The sequence below is a fragment of the Pristiophorus japonicus genome, unplaced genomic scaffold (assembly GCF_044704955.1).
Source record: "Pristiophorus japonicus isolate sPriJap1 unplaced genomic scaffold, sPriJap1.hap1 HAP1_SCAFFOLD_3133, whole genome shotgun sequence".
Classification (NCBI taxonomy): Eukaryota; Metazoa; Chordata; class Chondrichthyes; family Pristiophoridae; genus Pristiophorus; species Pristiophorus japonicus.
Window position 1 is genome coordinate 2,790 of NW_027252926.1, and position 12,154 is coordinate 14,943.

General features: G+C 43.5%; 1 long non-coding RNA gene across 1 annotated transcript; it reads right to left on the reverse strand.

Annotated features, from left to right (window-relative positions):
- Window positions 1–1,067: 1,067 nt before the first annotated feature.
- Window positions 1,068–11,525, reverse strand: LOC139249454 (uncharacterized). Its single transcript, XR_011591173.1, has 3 exons — window positions 11,395–11,525; window positions 8,012–8,085; window positions 1,068–1,184 (listed from the first exon to the last, which is right to left on the reverse strand). It is a non-coding gene; the product is annotated as an uncharacterized lncRNA (long non-coding RNA).
- Window positions 11,526–12,154: the final 629 nt, after the last annotated feature.

Sequence of the window (12,154 nt, forward strand, 5' to 3'; positions counted from 1 at the left end):
CTGCAGAGGGCTGCGGAGGTTCAGTTATTGAGTATATTCAAGACAGAGATCGATAGATTTTTGGATATTAAGGGAATCAAGGGATATGGGGACAGTGCAGGAAAGTGGAGTTGAGGTCGAAGATCAGTCATGATCTCATTGAATGGTCTATTCCTGCTCCTAATTGTTATGTTACCAAAATGTTGCAAGACAAACATTTTTTTTAAAAGGAGACAGTTGTTCCATAGATTAAATAATCCACGTGAGGCGAGGGTATTCCTGTAATCCATCTGAAAAAGATATACAGGCACTGGAGAAGGTGGAAAAAAGATTTATAAGGATGATAGGTATAAGCTCTCAAGTTCTGCTATCAGGGAAGATTGAACAGGCTGGGGCTCTTTATTCTAGAAAAGAGAAGGCTGAGGGGTGACCCTGTTGAGGTCTTTAAGATTATGAAAGGGTTTGATAGGATAGATGTGGGAGAGACCAAAACTTGGGGCCATAAATATAAGATAGTCACTAATAAATCCAATAGAAAATTCAAGAGAAACTTCTTTACCCAGAGAATGGTTGAGACGAATAGTGTAGATGCATTTAAGGGGAATCTATATAAACGCATGAGGAAGAAAGGAATAGAAGGATATGCTGATAAAGTTATGAAGTAGGGTGGGAGGAGGCTCGTGTGGATCATAAACACTGGCACGGACTAGTTGGGCTGAATGACCCGTTTCTGTGCTGTACATGCCAAGTAAATCTATGAAATACTTTTCTTAAAATCTCATAATTTCAGTAGATTCTCTTTCTTTCTTCTTCTAATTAAGATACAAAAGTTGATGGAAACATTGGTTCAAAGTTACCGTTCTTCTCTCGTGTTTTATGTTAATTATTCCAGTGTTTGCTTTCACCCTCTCTCACATATTAACCTTCAGAAACTATCAGATTCACTTGAATGTGGGTGGACACTCCTAAATTGATTGAAGCGTAAGCCTTTAAGATTAATTCAGTCTATTAAAGCTCGAGATTCGAATGATATTCAACATACGATAAAAAAGACGTTTACTGATAAAAGGCTCATGTCTTACTTGGATAATCCTTTGGGTGGGTCTTCTCTGACCAGTTTCCGTAAAAGGTTATCCTGTATTTGGCTGTCCCGCAGGCACAACAGTCCTGAATAGGTCTCTCTGTGGTGTATTCTTCATTCAGCTCTGTAACGGAAAGTGGGAGTGGGGGTGGAAATGAAAGGAGAAATGTCTACTTATTCAGAGCCAATTACATTTTAGATCAGAAATGGAAGAGAGTCCTCTTCAGCTCAGAAATGGAATATTACACATTTGCAGTGTCCCCGGAGACTCAATAATGACCAGGGTTTATTCGGTCTCTATGGACCTGATTCACAGCAGCAGCCAAACGCGGACAGCGGAAAAAGGACCTTATGTCCCAGAGTTGAAGAAGAAATGTTGCCTAATCAAGAAATGTTGCCATTCAGGACTCGCAGCACTTCAAGTCGTCAGCCCTGGCTCAGTGGGTAGCACCCTCGCCTCAGAGTCAGAAGGTCGTGGGTTCAAGTCACACTCCAGAGTCTTGGAGCACAAAAATCTAGGCCGATGCTCTCAGTGCTGGGACTGAGGGAGCGCTGCACTGTTGGAGGTGCTGTCTTTCGGATGAGATGTTAAACTGAGGCCCTGTGTGTGCTCTCAAGTTGACGTAAAAGATCCCATGGCCACTATTTTGAAGAAGAGTTGGGGGCTTGGGGCCAATATTTATCCCTCAATCAACATAACAAAAACTATTTGGTCAGTATCACATTGCTATTTGTGGGAGCTTGCTGTGTGCTAATTGACTGCCGCGTTTCCGACATTACAACAGTGACTACACTTCAAAAATACTTAATTGGCTGTAAAGTACTTTGGGGCGTCCTGAGATTGTGAAAGGCGCTACGTAAATGCAAATCTTTTGTTCCAGACGAAATCAACGGATAATTCGTCATAGTCTATAAATGACTGTTGATTGTATTAGCCTTTGGCTCAGTGGTCGTATTCCCATTGTAATATATATAGCTCCACCCAGTGGACTACTGTGGCATTGTAGCTATTGTTGTTTACATGAATAAACAGGTCAGGTCAACTGACACACTTCCTGAAGTTATCAGCCATCTTAAAGCCTGTGTGTTTGTGATGTCGTACTGAAAACATAACACCCACCACTGCTTTGTGGATCTGCCTTGCTGTTTTTAATGATTTGTTCACCTGTATCCCAAGATCCCTTTTGCCCTTCTACGCCATTCAGTGTCTTATTTTCTCAGGTGCAGGTGAGGTTTCTGTTTTGCATGCCAAAGTGCATCAACTTACATTTACCTTTAAGAACAGAAGAAATAGGAGCAGGAGTTGGCCATTCAGCCCCTTGTGCCTGCTCCGCCATTCAATAAGATCATGGCTGATCTGATCCTGGCCTCAACTCCATTTCCCTGCCCGCTCCCCATAACCCTCGACTCAAGTATCGTTCAAAAATCTGTCTATCTCCGCCTTGAATATATTCAATGACCCAGCCTCCACAGCTCTCTGGGGTAAAGAATTCCAAAGATTTACAACCCTGAGAAGAAATTCTTTCTCATCTCTGTTTTAAATGGGCGAACCTTTATTCTGAAATTATGCCCCCTAGTTCTAGATTCCCCGAGGGGAAACATCCTCTCTGCATCTATCCTGTCAAGCCCCCTCAGAATCTTATATCCTTCATTAAGATCACCTCTCATTCTTCTAAACTTCAATGAGTATAGCCCCAACATTCTCAATCTTTCTTGATAAGACAAACCCTTAATCTCAGGAATCAACCGCGCGAACCTTCTCTGAACTGCCTCCATTGGAAGTATATCCCTTCTGAAATAAGGAGACCAAAACTGTACGCAGTACACCATTCTACCCTATGTAAACTAGAGGTCATCCAAAACTCGGCTGCCCGTGTCCTAACTCACACTATGTTGAAGTTCATTTGTCACTTAACTGCCCAGCCTGCAGGTTTTCGAATGTCTTCTTCGTATTATGCTGCATTCTTTCTCTGATGTACACCCACCATCCCCGAACAATGTCCCCTCTAATTTTTTTTCCCTGCGTGGGGTCTTTAAATATGCAGTGTATGCACAGTATCTCTTCTGACAGCAGCGCTGGTGAGCGGCCTGCACAGGAACTCGCAATTGGTGCACGGCTGTATACCTTCGTGGCCCCCCCACCGCTCCACCCACAGTTTGGCATCATCTGATAATGTTGATGTCACTTTACTTGTTCCTCAGTCCAAATCATTAATGCAAATGATAAAAGCAAGACTTGCGTTTATATAGCGCCTTTTACGAACACCGGATGTCTCAAAGCGCTTTACAGCCAATGACGTACTTTTGAAGTGTAGTCACTGTTGTAACGTAGGAAACGCGGCCGCCAATTTGTGCATAGCAAGCTCCCACAAACAGCAATGTGATAAGGACCAGAAAATCTGTTTTTTTGTTACATTGATTGAGGGATAAATATTGGCCCAGGACACTGGGGATAACTCCTCTGCTCTTCTTCAAAATAGTGCCATGGGATCGGTTATGTCCACTTGAGAGAGCAGACGGGGCCTCTATTTAACGTCTCCTCCGAAAGACGGCACCTCGAACCGTGCAGCACTCCCTCAACACTGCACTGGGGTTATCAGCCTAGATTTATGCGCTCAAGTCTCTGGAGAGGGATGTGAACTGACTACCTTCTGGCTCAGAGGTGAGTGTGCTGCCCACTGAGCCATGGCTGACACTGGCATGATGAATAATAGTGATTCCAGCACTGATCCTTGTGGAACACTGCTTTCCACCTTCCTCCAATCTGAATAAGTATCCTTTACCCTCACTCTCTGCTTTCTATTGTTTCTGCTATCCTTTCAGCTATTTGCCCCCGACTTCAAATGCCCTAACCTCTGTCATGTGGTACCTTATCAAAAGCCTTTTGAAAATCCAAGTATATGACATCGATTGTATTATCCTGGTCTACTCTTTCTATTACCTCATCAACACGTTGAGTTTTCATCCACAAATGTCGCCAATAGTCACTTAGTATCTTAACCTCATTCAACTCTTGGATCCATGCAAAAATATTAGAATCACAAATACAACACAGCAGGAGGCTATTCAGCCCATCATGCCTGTGCTGGCTCTTTGAAAGAGCTATCCAATTAGCTCCGTGACCCGGCTCTTTACCCGAGTGTAATGTAGTCAAGTTTGCTGATGATACAATGATGGGAGGAAAAGGAATGTGTGAGGAGGACACAAAAAACCTGCAAAAGGATATAGGCAAGAAAGTGAGCGGACAAAAATTAGGCAGATAGAGTATAATGTTAGAAGTGTGAGGTTATGCACTTTGGCAGAAAAAAAAAATCGAAGAGCAAGTTATTATTTGAATGGACGAAAATTGCAAAGTGCTGCAGTACAGCGGGACCTGGTGCTTGAAACACAAAAGGTTAGTATGCAGGTACAGCAAGTGATCAGGAAGACAAATGGAGCCTTGGCCTTTATTGCAAAGGGGATGGAGTATAAAAGCAGGAAAGTCTTGCTACAGTTATACAGGGTATTGGTGAGGCCACACCTGAATAGTACGTACAGTTTTGGTTTCCATATTTACGAAAGGATATACTTGCTTTGGAGACAGTTCAGAGAAGGTTCACTAGGTGGATTCCGGAGAGGAAGGGGATGATTATGAGGAAAGGTTGAGTAGGTTGGGCCTCTACTCATTGGAATTCAGAAGAATGAGAGGTGATCTTATCGAGACGTATAAGATTATGAGGGGGTTTGGATGCAGAGAGGATATTTCCACTGATAGGGGAGACTAGAACTAGGGGGCATAATCTTAGAATAAGGGACCGCCCATTTAAAACTGAGATGAGGAGGAACTTCTTCTCTCAGTTGTAAATCTGTGGAATTCACTGCCTCAGAGAGCTGTGGAAGCTGGGACATTGAATAAATTTAAGACAGAGATAGACAGTTTCTTAACCGATAAGGGAATAAGGGGTTATTGGGAGCGGGTAGGGAAGTGGACCCGAGTCCGAGCCGATGATCGGATCTGCCATGATCATAATAAATGGTGGAGCAGGCTCGAGGGGCCATATGGCCTACTCTTGCTCTTATTTCTTATGTTCTTATATTCTTATAGCTGTGCAATATAAAGACCCGTGCAATCATAAAGCACTAACCAAAACCTACTTGCAAAAGTGTTTAGACAAAGGACAAAATATTGACTAGATTTGATGTGCTTAAAAGCAAAAACCAGATAACTGTACCACATTTCACCAACACCAGTCTTGGACTAGGAATGTTGTGTAATGGGTGCGGGCAGTCATTGATTTGGGGTAATTCTATGTTTGAATCAGTGTTGCGTTTACTGGAGTCAAACGCACATGGGCACACATTTGAGCAGGTGTTTTAAGTTCAAAGTGATGAAAGGTACAGGAAGAAAGTTGCCCAGAAAGGGAACGCAGTAGCAATTTCAACCCCCGCTGTCAGCATCAAGGATGCCTAGTCAGGTTTAGCAAGGGTGAGATAAAAAGAGTACAGCTCTCTCCATTGTGCCCAACGATGCACTTTGATCCCAGCTTCAGACAAGAATGTCTAGCTTAATGTATTTCTGTTGCCATAACAGCCATGCCTGCAGTTTCTCTGAGCAAGACTGACAATTCAATGTCAGCTGTCAACTGAAGGGCAGGTTTGAATTGCGAACTTGTAACCATGAATGACTGGGTTAGGGCTTCCCAAATACATACGACTTAGGGCCCTCATGGCTGGTGAAAAGAGGGGAGACTTTTAAAAAAATAAATCGGTCACTCTGGACTGGATTGAACTGGCGCTCTCAGCGATGAAAGAAGATGACATACCGAGCCTTGGTCGAATACGTGGTGAACAGATCATTTTGACCAATAACTATGGAACGCAATTAAGTGCATTGGAGGCAGTTCAGAGAAGGTTCAGCAGGTTGATTCTGGAGATGAAGTGGTTGTCTTATGAAGAAAGGTTGAGCAGGTTGGGCCTATACTTGTTGAAGTTTAGAACATAAGAACACAAGAAATAGGATCAGGAATAGGCCATATGGCACCTCGAGCCTGCTCTGCCATTTAATATCATGGCTGATCCGATCATGGACTCAGGTCCACTTCCCTGCCCGCTCTCTATAACCCCTTATCGTTTAACAAACTGTCTATTTCTGTCTTAAATTTATTCAAAGTCCGAGCTTCCACAGATCTGAGACAGCGAATTCCACAGATTTACAACCCTCAGAGAAGAAATTTCTCCTCATCTCAGAATAAGGGGCTGACCATTTAAAACTAAGGTTATGCCCTCTAGTTCTAGTTTCCCCTATGAGTGGAAATATCCTCTCTGCATCCATCTTGTCAAGACCACTCAGAATCTTACATATTTCAATAAGATCACCTCTCACTCTTCTGAATTCCAATGAGTAGAGGCCCAACCTACTCAACCTATCCTCATAAGTCAACCCCCTCATCTCTGGAATCAACCTAGTGAACCTCTGAACTGCCTCCAAAGCAAGTATATCCTTTCATAAATATGGAAGCCAAAACTGCACCCAGTATTCCAGGTGTGGCCTAACCAATACCCTGTATAACTGTAGCAAGACTTCTCTGCTTTTATACTCCATACCCTTTGCAATAAAGGCCAATATTCCATTTGCCTTCCTGATCACTTGCTGTACCTGCATACTATTCTTTTGTGTTTCATGCACAAGTACCCCCGGGTCCCGCTGTACTGCAGCACTTTGCAATCTTTCTCCATTTAAATAATAACTTGCTCTTTGATTTGTTTCTGCCAAAGTGCATGACCTCACAATTTCCAACATTATACTCCATCTGCCAAGTTTTTGCCCACTCACTTAGCCTGTCTATGTCCTTTTGCAGATTGTTTGTGTCCTGCTCACACATTGCTTTTCCTCCCATCTTTATATCAGCAAACTCCGCTACGTTACACTTGGTCACTTCTTCCAAGTCATTAATATAGATTGTAAATAGTTGGGGTCCCAGCACTGATCCCTCCGGCACCCCACTAGTTACTGATTGCCAAACCGAGAATGAACCATTTATCCCAACTCTCTGTTCTCTGTTAGTTAGCCAATCCTCTATCCATGCTAATATATTACCCCCAACCCCGTGAACTTTTATCTTGTGCAGTAACCTTTTATGTGGCACCTTGTCAAATGCCTTCTGGAAGTCCAAATACACCACAGCCGCTGGTTCGCCTTTATCCACCCTGTTCGTTACATCCTCAAAGAATTCCAGCAAATTTGTCAAACATGACTTCCTCTTCACAAATGCATGCTGACTCTGCCAGAGTGAATTTTGCTTTTCCAAATGAGGGAAAATTTTGTTTAGCCAATGAATGGTTAGGTTCTGGAAGGCACTGCCTGATAGGGTGATGGACACAGATTCTATAGGAGCCTTCAAAAGAGAATTGGATAAATACTTGAAGAAGAAAGAATTGCAAGGATGAGGAAAGAGCGGGGCTAACTGGATGCTCTTCGAAAGAGCCGGCACAGATCGACGGGTCGAATGGCCTTCTTCTGTGCTGTACTGTTCTATGATTCTATAATTCTAGGTGTTGCCAACTCACTATCCCTTACTTTACAATATTGTACAAACTCAAAAAAATACCCCAGTGATTTGGAGTTCAAACGCTGCTTACAACCAGCTGCATTTAAGCTGAGGCAACCCCAAAACGCAATCAGGCAACTACATCAAAAGACAATTACACAACAACAGCTTGTATTTATATAGCACCTTCAATGTAGTAAAACATCCCAAGGCACTTCACAACAGTGTTATAAGAGGTACAAAGATGGGAGGAAACGCAATGTGTTAGGAGGAAAAAAAAGGCCTGCAGGAAGAAATGACAGCAGATGACCCAAAGCTTGGTCAAAGACGTAGGTTTTAAGGAGCATCTTAAAAGGTGAGAGAGGTAGCGAACCGGAGAGGTTTTGTAGGAATGTCATTTAATTTCAAGATATCTTGCAATTACCTTTTTCACACAGTCTCCTGGTAAGCGCCCCGTCATCCTGGAACCAGATTATCCGCTTCTGCACAATGCTGGCTCTATAAAATAAAAGGGGCGATGAGTTTCTACACCTGGGGAGCAAAGCAGAATGCAAGAAAGAGGCAAAGAGACATGTTGCTTTGTCTGGATGTGTTTTTGATTCCATAATAGGAACCTCTTGAGCAGGAGTAATGTAGCACGGGGTGTGAAAAGGAGACATTCTGAGCTGAAGAACCAACTAGGATTTGTATAGCATCTTTCGTGATCTCAGGGATGACAAAAAAAGGAAAAGAAAAGAAACTTACATTTATATAGTGCCTTTCACAACCACCGGACGTCTTAAAGCACTTTACAGCCATTGAAGTACTTTTGGAATATAGTCACTGTTAAATGTTGCACATTACAACCAATGAGGTACTTTGGAAATATGGGGCTAGAATTTCCAGTGGTTCACCGCCCGGTTTTTCGGCAGTATTGGCCGATTTGGGCGAGAACCGGGTCGGTGAAAAATTCCCCACCTAAGGAAGCCGGCAGTTTCGAAGTCCCGCTGGGGAGCGGACCACCGATGTGCACCGTCCACGGATCGCCCTGGTGCGATTTTTGGCTGAACGGGGTCCCGTAGGTAAGTATTTTAAAAATCGCCCATGAGGATCAACGGAGCTGGGCGGTCGGTAAGTAGCCCTGCAAGAAAAAGGTAAGTGATAGGAAATTTTACTACTTATTTTCAAATTTTATTGGGGTGATTTAATTTTAAAAAGTGTCTTGGGAATGTTTTTGGGAATTTTTAGTTAGGTTTCATGGAAAATTATTTTAATTCTTTTTTGGTGTTAGGCCCAACCCGCAGCCTCGGGGTAAATTTGTCCTGGATTTTTTAATTTTTCGCCCATTTTCTTTAGGCACAATCCAATCTACCCTAAATTGCACTTTTCTGCCCAGATTGGGGGTGCAAGGCCCATGTTTTTCACTGGGTGGATTTAAAAAAATTTTCAGGAAGTTTTCGCCGGCGGTAAACTTCCCAGCCTTAGCAGTTTTTTGGGCGGTGATCTTGCAATGGCGGGCTTTGGGGAAATTCTTGTTCATGATCATTTGTTGCACTGTAGCTAAATTCTGGGCACGGATTTGCACACAGCACGGTCCCAACAAGCACTGATGAGATAATCTGTATCATCTGTTTCAGTGGTGTTGGTTGAGGGATAACTGTTGGCCAGCACTTGCTGTGATAACTGGAGTTGGAAGATACAAAAGCAGAAGCTGAATTCTTCTGCAATGTGCGGTAGCAGGACAATATTGCACGTTAGTTGGAAGGACAGAGTGATATGAACAACAAAACAACTTATATTTATATAGCACCTTTAAAATGTCCCAAGGCGCTTCACAGCAATATTATACAGGGTAAGATTTTTTTTAAATTGACACCAAGCCACACAGGATGAAATTAGGGCAGATGACCAAAAGCTTGGTCAAAGAGGTAGGCTTTAAGGAGCGTCTTGAAGGAGGAAAGAGAGACGGAGAGGTTTAGGGAGGGAGTTCCAGAGCTTAGGACTTAGACAACAGAAGGCACATCCACCAATGGTTGAACGATTATAATCAGGGATGCTCAAGAGGGCAGAATTTGAGAAGCGCAGATATCTCGGGAGGTTTGCAGGGCTGGAGGAGGTCACAGAGATAGGGAGGGGCGAGGCCCATAGAGGGATTTGAAAAAGAGGATGAGAATTTTAAAATCGAGGCGTTGCCGGACAGGAAGCCAATGTCGGTCAGCGAGCACAGTGGGGAGGGGGGTGGAGGAGGGGTGATGGGTGAAGGGGTCTGAGTGCAAGTTAGGACACAGGAGGCGGGTTTTGGATCAGCTCAAATTTATGGAGGGTGGATGTGTTGGGAGGCCGGCCAGGAGATCATCGGAATAGTCGAGTCTGGCAAGAACAAAGGCATGGATGAAGGTTTCGGCAGATGATGAGGTGAGGCAGGGGTGGTGACGGGTGATGTTACGGAGGTGTAAGTATGGAGATGAAGAGGATATGGAATCTGAAGCTCAGTGCAAGTTATAAATAACAGCCTCTTTCTTTCTTTTACAATTGGTGAGAATATTCAGGGTGAAGAGTGGCCAAACCGAATGTAACAGCCAAGGAAGAAGCAATATTTTCCTTTAGCGAAAAATAAATTGATGATCAAGAGACTCTAAATCCAATCTAATCTTATTTACTCCCACTTTTGTACTCCTTTCATTACAGTGTAAGCTATATCCATTTATAAAGGAAGTCATCACGTACTGTAGATTTTGCTCTGCAAAAATTGATATTGTTTTAAGTTCCTGTGGACCAACCATTAAAAAAATGAATCAAATGGCCATGAATCTCTGTGGTTTTTCATTGCATCTATTACACTGAAGCAACCCACCCCCCTTCTGCCCCCCAACCCCACACCCCATTTAATTTCATTTTAAGATTCACACCCTCTGTGTGCATTGCAGAAAGTTGATCTTGTTTATTTTGTTCAATTCAGCCACAGGCTAACCCAGTCAAAACAATGCAGAAAAGTACTCGTCTAATATACAACACCCAGGGATGCATTGGGCAAGATAGCAGAACTGTGCGTTTGCAATAAAATCACAAACACCTTACGCAATGAATGAAAACACCGAGTGGGTGTCAGCCGTGGCTCAGTGGGTTCGAGTCCCCACTCCAGAGACTTGAGCACAAAACCCAGGCCGACACTCCAGCACAGTACTGAGGGAGCGCTGCGCTGTCGGAGTTGCCGTCTTTTGGATGAGAAATTAAACCGAGGCCCTGTCTGCTCTCTCAGGTGGATATAAAAGATCCCATCGCCACTATTTTGAAGAAGAGCAGGGGAATTATCCCTGGTGTCCTGGAGCCCTCAATCATCATCACTAAAAAGTTATTTGGTTGTTATCACAATGCTGTTTGTGAGAGCTTGCCATGCGCAAATTGGCTGCCGTGTTTCCTACATTACAACAGTGACTACATTTCAAAAGGTACTTCATTGGCTGTAAAGCACTTTGGGACGTCCTGAGATTGTGAAACGTGCTCTATAAATGCAAGTTATTTCTTTCTTTTAACATGTCTGGGTCTGTTGTAGGCTAATTTATAAGGGAACGATTTCCAAGGGTTAGTCACCAACTAGTCTAACACACAACTCCTGGAGGCACATCAAGTATGGTAACAGAACTGCACAGCTTGCGCTGTGACTCCCAGGATGGCAGGAATCGAATTTGACGGACCTTGGGCTTTTCATTTGTCTTGGTAATCCCATGTCGATGAATTGCTGGACAGTTTATCTTGCAGCCCCTCAAGCTTCGGTTCCCACCCCTCTGGATACGCCCCAATCCTGCGCTGCAGTGCGACGTAACTTACTTCAATGTAACGCAGCCTAAACCAGCAGAGGGCGCAGTCCAAAAGACCTGGATGCGAGTCCGTCTCCTGGGGGTGCTCTCTGTGACGGCGTAGGGGCAGTTCGTCATAAACTGTGTGTCCTCGTGGTCAATTATCTGCAGAGAGAGAGAGAAAGCAGGGAGAAAGGGAGACATTGTTAATAGTTTTAAAAAAGAGTTGCGTTTCTAGACGCCTTTCACGACCTTGGGCTGTCTCAAGGCGCTTCACAGCCAATGAAGTACTTTTGGCGTGTAGTCACTGTTGTAATGTAGATAACGCAGCAACCAACTTGCGCACAGCAAGCTTCCACAAACAGCAATTTGGGGAAAAATGCGGTCAGAGGCTTCCCGCGGGCGAACGCCTCCGAAAGGAACAAATTTTACGAAAAGACCTGGTGGTCCCAGAGGAACGTAGGATTACACTCTGAGGCCTAGTTTCGCAGTCCAGCACATGGGAACATGTCTTCCACGTACGTATTCGTAACCTGGGATCACGTGGGCCTGGACTACCAATGGACATCTAGAATTCTCATTGATAATAACAATGAGTTCCATGTGTACGAGCTCCCATTACTATCAATGAGAATACCCCCAAAACTCAAGAAACACAACACTATAAATAAGAATACTTAAAATTAATTGAATTAAAGACATTAAATATTTTAGAAAAAAAAATATTTTTCTGAAATTTTTTAAAATATGTTTTAATAGGGTTAAAAATAAACTTACCTTAATGGACAGGG